A 6,913-nucleotide genomic window follows, 5' to 3' on the forward strand; every position below is an offset into this window, starting at 1 on the left:
TATCCCATTATTGCTCACTCTCAAATTCATGGCCCCCTTTTCTTTAATTATTATTGTTACATATATAAATGAATAAATACATAAATATAACCTACTGAGTGTTGCTTGTATGTATACAGTTACATGGCTGACCATGTAACCAATTGGATAACCAATTAGGGGACATCTCCCTGGGGAAGACTAATTCTCCCTCTCTCAGCAGTCCGTAGTTCTTTGCAAGGGTAGAGTCTCATGATATTTCTCCTTTCCACAATAACACATCCATTGGTCTTGCCATTGTTCTGGTCTTATTTAGGCAGCCATGTTGTTGAGGTAACATGGATGCAGCTTCCCTGTCATTTCTAGGAGACACAATCTCACTGCGGACTCCTTTGGTCCTCTGGCTCTTCCTTTCTGCCCCCTTTTCCACTATATTCCGTGAGTCTTAGCTATGGGGGTTGTGTTGTAGATGCATCAACTGGGACTGGGCGTCAGAGGATCAGCTCTCAGCATTTTGACTAGCTGTGGCTTTCTGTAAGGGTCTCCAAAGAAACCGTTCATGAAGGCGTTGACTCCTATGTAGGGAGGATGTAATTTTTTCCCCCAGAGGCTCACAGGTTAAGAGAGCACCTTGAATTTCAATAGAGACTTTGGACTTGAACTTTTGAGCAATGCTGAAGTTGTTGAGGCTTTGTTGGGGGGGGGGTTAGCACATTTTATATTGTATGTAAGATAGTCATAGGAAGTTAGGCAGAATTCTGACATTGCTGTTGTCATTATTTGGATGTTACTTAGAGTATAAGGAGAAACAATTGGATATCAAGTTGAAGCCTTAAGAACAGTGCATAGATGCATTAGTTCTTCAAATTTTATGGTTTAAAACTATACAGATTTATCATTTTGTAGTTCTTGAAATCAGAAATCTGAAATCAGTTTCATGGAGCATAATCAAAGTGCCTAGAAGACAGAACTCCCTCAGAGGCTCCAAGGGGAACCCACCTGTCCCTGGTGTACAGACTACTCTCTGGTGGAGTTCTGCTCCATTTCAGAAGCCAAATCAGCATAGCGTCTTGTCCCGGTCGTCAGAATGGTGTTTCCTCTGTGATAAAATCCTCTACTTTTCTGTTCTAAGGGCACTTAGGACTACTTTAGGGTCTACCCAGATAATCCAGGGTAATCCCCACATTTCAAGAGCCTTAATCAAACCTGCAAAAGCCCTTTCCCCAAATAAGGGAGCATTCACGGGTTCCAGAGATTAGTGCCTGGATATTTTGGGTGGGGGGAATTATTCAGCCTGCTCTCCCTTGTACAATGTTTTGTTTTTGTTTTTCCCAGCACAGGAAGTCTGTTGTGAAATTCTTCTTGTGTTTTTTCCGTACACTGAAAATGAAACCAGTGGTATTGATTTAACTGCCAAAGCTGGAGAGAATGGAGATAATTAAGTGCAAAGAACACTGACTAAACTGGATAAGATTACATATACATATATGTATTCTTTTGGCAGCTCGTGATAGGGTGAGAAGGGTGCCTTGGAATGTTTGGTTTCATCTTCTAAAGGGCAGCTACTGGTTTGCCATAGGTAGAGAGGAAACCAACCACTCTTTAGGAAATACCCTCTCATTTTTTTTTTTGATGAAATGTTTAATGAATTGTTTTGTTCATGCCACATAATTTGGTCTTTCCGATGCAACAGCACTACTGATTGCTAAATTCAGAATACCTTGGGGATGGAGATCACTCAAAGAGTAAACCTGGGAAATTAATCAAAACCGAAGGTTATCTGCAAGTTGAGAGCAGCGCATATCCTGAGCAGTGCGGGGAGGGGTCAGAGTAAAGGGAAAGGAAGGCAGTGGAAGTGTGTGTCCACTGGCCTGTGTGCCTGTGAGACGGTCAGATGTGCCCAAAGAGGCGGAAATGGGGCAGCAGCACTGGGCAGTGGGAAAGGGGCTTTGTTGTAAGAGTTTGTATCAAGCGAGGAGGAACAGGAAGTGACCCGGTGAAATTTATATCATCTCATAATGGACCTGTTTCCTCCAGAAGAGGTGAGTACTGATATTTGATAGAATAATCAGCATGTCTTGTCATTGATGGCCCCTGTAGCAGTCACCCAAAGCAATACTTCCTTTCTCCTCTTTATTCCCAAATAACCTGACTAGATTGGGATGGGAGAAATAGGTGAATTCCATGACCATCCTCTTCAGCATCAGCAGAGTAGGAGGGAGGTAGAGTGGCCAACACACCAGTCCCAGGGTTTAGAGATTCCCACCAGTGCAGTGCTAAGCAGGCTGAGCAGATGTGCGTGTTGCCTTGTTAGTGTCCCTTCTTCCTGTAAACACATCTGTTGGAAAATAAAGTCGTCAGCAGAAGATCGCCAGGAACAGGTACGGTAGTAATCCTGTCTGGATTAGTAATCCCACCATCTCAGGAGACGGAGGCAGGAGACTTGAGAACACTCCTCCACTGTTGGTGGGAGTGCAAACTTGTACAACCACTGTGGAAATCAGTATGGTGGTTTCTCAGAAAATTGGGAATCAATCTACCTCAAGACCCAGCTATACCACTCTTGGGCATATTTCCAAGGAATGCTCAATCAGACCAGTTCTCTTTTTTATTCCCTTTCCACACCTACTCTCTCTGAATCCTCTCTTATCCCAACACATCCTACTTTCTTAAAAAAAAATAACCTACTGAGATTAATTAGGGCTATTTGCATGAGCATGAGTATGGGGCTATTCAGTAGACCATGTACAACTTACCAGTGGCTACACTCCCCTCACCCCATCAACCAATTAACTTGCCTATAGCTTCTTAGCCGGGAGTGAGACCTCACATGCTCTCCCCTCATTCCATGGATCCATTTTCTAGAGGTCTCATGTAGGTAACCACAGCTGCTGTAAGTGCATGGGTTCAGAAGTTCAGAAGATGCATTTCACATCCGCTTTCCTGCACTCTGGCTCCTGCATTTCTTCCTCCTACCCTCTTCCAACGTGTTCCCTGAGCCTTGGGTTGGGGGTTGATGGGGCTGTCCCATTCAGGGCTGAGCCCTCCACAGTTAACTTATTCTCAGCACTCTGACCCATTGTGAGCCTCTTATTAACCACTGCCCACTGCAAAAAAGAAGCTTCTCTGGCCACAGCCGAGAGCAGCACTAACCTAACGGGGTCAGCGTAAGTGCTTAGAGGGTAACCTTGCTGGCCAGTTTCATGTCACCTTGACACAGGCTAGAGCCATCTGAAGTGCTTCCGTAATATCCAGGTGTAGAGCATTTTCCTTTTTTTAAAAAAAAAAACAAAAAACTTCTTTATTGAGTCTTTGGGGGGATTCACATCTTGCACCCCAATTATGTTCACTTCTGGGTTCCCCCTATATTTCCCCCCCATCCTCGCTGCATCCTCTTCCACGGGGAAAAAAAAAAAAAGCAAAACAAAGTAAGCAAGCAAGAAAACAAAAGTGAGAGCAAAAACAACAAAAATCCCAACAAACCATAACAGAACAAAAACCACACAAGAAACAGAAAATCTACTGCTTCTCCTTCTCACCCGACTCTCTCTCACTTTTTCATCTGGTCTGATTCAGTGTGTCATTTGGTGTACCCCTCCGTCCCATCAGCCTGACTGGCAACTGTGCATTGCAGTGAGTCATTGCTCTGGTTCAAGCAAGGCCTCTGGCTTTTGGCACACCATCCTCACTGGATCCTCACCAGAGCTCTTGGGGTATCCTGTGTCTTGGAGATCTTGCAGGTATCGTTCAGCAGGACCAGTCCCTTCACGAGGACCTAGATGGGGTAGATGCTAGGGTAGGTCAACCCAAGGCCCAGTCGTGAGTCTGGGTGTCAGCCAGGCAGGTCAGATTGAGCCACTGGGGCCACCTGCCTCAGGTGTGGTGGTGGAGTCAACAGCTCCCCTACATGTATGTTCAGGGTATGTTCAACCTCGCTGGTGGTGAGGGGTGGAGGCCCTCTTTCCTGAGTATAGGGACCAGTTCTCTTGTAGTGGCCCACCAGAGGCTAGGCCAGCTTTCCCAGGGCAGTGAAGGGCAGAACTGGCTCAGTACAGCCCTCTGACTTCATCTCGCATGATTCCTAAGGCCTCCTCAGGTGACACTGGCCACAGACACCACCAACACAGATCCCAGCTGCGACTAGACCATGGACCCAGACATGGCTCTTGGCAGCAGCTTAAGCCGGGACGACATCCTGGCTCTGGGTGGAAGGAATGGCCACCCAGGTGGGAATGGTTCTGGCAGCCATGTGGTCACCGGACATCACCAAGGCCTCAGGTTTCTGTCCCAACCCTGAGCCTCTGCATGACACCTCGGGTCAGACCTCCAGCCACTGTAGGACTATGGACCCCAACATGGTCCTTAGTAGCAGCTGGGTCTGGACATCACCACTGCCCCCTAGTGGCAGCATGGCCCCCAGACACTAACTTAGCCCTTGATCTTGAGTGTCTGCACAGCTTTCGATGGCAACAGGAGCATGGGATATCAGCACAGATCCTGGCTGCAGTGGGGCCACGGACCCTGAAATGGCCCTCATCTGCAGCTCGGGCCCAAACGTCACCATGTTATTGAGTAGCAGAGCAGACCACTCAGACATGGATTCATCCTGGTCCTCAGACACCAATCTGGAACTCAGGCGGCTGATTTGAACCCAGGCTTCTTCCTTGTGCTCGGTGGTAACCAGAGCCACGTATGTCAATCTGGATGCTGGACGGTGCAGGTCCAGAAACCCAGACATGGCCCTTGGTGGCAGCCTGGGCCCAGATGACACCCTGGCCCCGGGTGGTAGCACAGGCCACCCATATCTGCATGGCCCCTGCTGTTGCGTGGCCTCCGACTGCAACCAAGCCACAGGCTCTGGCCCAGATCCCAGGCGTCTGTATGAGTCCCCGTGGCAACCACAGAGTTCAATGCAGACCCCAGCTGTGGTTGGGCCCCGGACCCAGACATGGCCTCATGCATTAGCTTAGCCTGATCAACACCCTTGTTCCAAGTAGCAGCTCCAGGCGCTCAGATCAAGATGGCTCTGACGGCAACATGACCCCAGGATGCGGTCCAGACCCCAGGTTTCATGCGGCCTTTGGTGGCGCAGTGGGGACATGGGCATCAACACAGACCTCAGGTGCGGTAGGAACACAGGCACAGACGTGGTCCTTGCCAGCAGCCTAGGCCTGGTTGCCACCATGGCCTTAGGTGACGGCAAAGGCCTCCCAGATCGGTATGGCCCCAGTGGCAGCATGGCTCGTGGACCGGAACTCGGACGCAGAAGGCAGACCAGCCTACTGGAATCAGCATGGCAACAGGAGCCATGGATATTCACACAGACCCTGGCTACTGTAGGACGGGAGACCCACACATGGCCTTGGTAGCAGCCTGATCTGGGCATTGCAATGGTCCCGGGTGGTAATCAGACCTCCCTCCCTCCTCCGGCTAATCATCACCGCCATCACCATAGACCCAGGTGGCAAGCTGCCTCCAACATCTGTCTAATCCTCTTCATCCACCTTCTTCCTTTATGTGTCTTTCATGGAGTATGAACCATTCCGATTCTCTAACTCTTCCAATTCTCTGCCCCTTATTTCCTTAAAATGACAGGACCCAAGGACCCGGGCCCAGGGCATTTTCTTCTCTCTCTCTCTCTCTCTCTCTCTCTCTCTCTCTCTCTCTCTCTCTCTCTCTCTCTCTTTCTCTTTCTCTCTCTCTTTCTTTTTGCTTTAAATGATTTTTATTAAAAATTGTCTTTAATCCCAGCACTCGGGAGGCAGAGCCAGGCGGATCGCTGTGAGTTCGAGGCCAGCCTGGGCTACCAAGTGAGCTCCAGGAAAGGCGCAAAACTATGCAGAGAAACCCTGTCTCGAAAAACCAAAAAAAAAAAAAAAAATTACAAATTGTATCAGTTGATGAGGGAGAGGATATTTACACATGTATACACATAAAGAACAAAAAAGCCAGGCAGTGGTGGCGCATGCCTTTAATCCCAGGAATCGGGAGGCAGAGGCCAGCCTGGTCTACAAAAGTGAGTTCCAGGAAAGGCACAAAACTTCACAGAGAAACCCTGTCTCAAAAAACCAAAAAAAAAAAAAAAAAAGAACAAAAATGTCAAATATTACATACAGATTAAAAAATAATGGTCCCCATTCCTCTCCTGACCCCAGGGCAACCAAACTGGGGGTGAATGAAATGCTACATCTCACTGGGTCTCCCCTGTCAGTTCCTGTGGACCCAGAGATGGGGTGGACCATCCGACATCTGTAGAAAGAGGGGCAGTGCAAGCCTGGGGCCGCATACCTCATAGCACCTTGGCCAAAGCTAGGCATGTACGGAAGAGTACCCAGCTTTGTTCTGCTGTTCCCGCGAGCCTCTGTCCCGTAGGCCTGCAGCTAGCTCACAGGAACCCCAGGAAACGCAGAACGCCTGTGGGTCCACCCTGTCCTACCAGGGTATCAGCCAGGATAGCCTGCCTCCAACGGTCCTCATCTTCATAGAGCCACAGTTTGTCCCACCAGGAGGATGGTGGTCACCGTACTGACTCCTCAAAGTCCTGCAGAGCCATGAGGACTGGTGGCTTTGGCTACTCCACGTACCTGTGCCCCACTCCCTTTCAAGTCCCCAGAAAGAAAAGCTCTCGTTGGAGCACTGTTCTCCTAGCTGACCAGGATGGTCATAGTGACTTCACTGCCTAGTTCCTGGACAGCTTGGGGCAGACAGGGGCCCTGGCTGGACTGTCTCCCATACCCACTCCCCGCCATTCTCAGGGTTGGGCTTGGGTCTGTGGCTGGGGCTGCAAGGCAGGCCAGCTGGGCCTCTCCAGGCCCTGGCAACAAGCTCTGCCACATAGCTCTGGACACAGCCCATCCCTTGGGGCCTGAGGGAGGTCACCGGGAGGTGATCTTTTTCCACCTCTGATTGAGCAAGACAAGGCCACTGGGGACAA

General features: G+C 49.3%; 1 long non-coding RNA gene across 1 annotated transcript; it reads right to left on the reverse strand.

The window, feature by feature from the left end:
• Positions 1 to 2,098: 2,098 nt before the first annotated feature.
• Positions 2,099 to 4,188, reverse strand: LOC143272977 (uncharacterized). Its single transcript, XR_013050705.1, has 2 exons — positions 3,534 to 4,188; positions 2,099 to 2,317 (listed from the first exon to the last, which is right to left on the reverse strand). It is a non-coding gene; the product is annotated as an uncharacterized LOC143272977 (long non-coding RNA).
• Between the last annotated feature and the right edge of the window lie 2,725 nt (positions 4,189 to 6,913).

Source organism: Peromyscus maniculatus, chromosome 4 (assembly GCF_049852395.1).
Source record: "Peromyscus maniculatus bairdii isolate BWxNUB_F1_BW_parent chromosome 4, HU_Pman_BW_mat_3.1, whole genome shotgun sequence".
NCBI classification, from domain to species: Eukaryota; Metazoa; Chordata; class Mammalia; order Rodentia; family Cricetidae; genus Peromyscus; species Peromyscus maniculatus.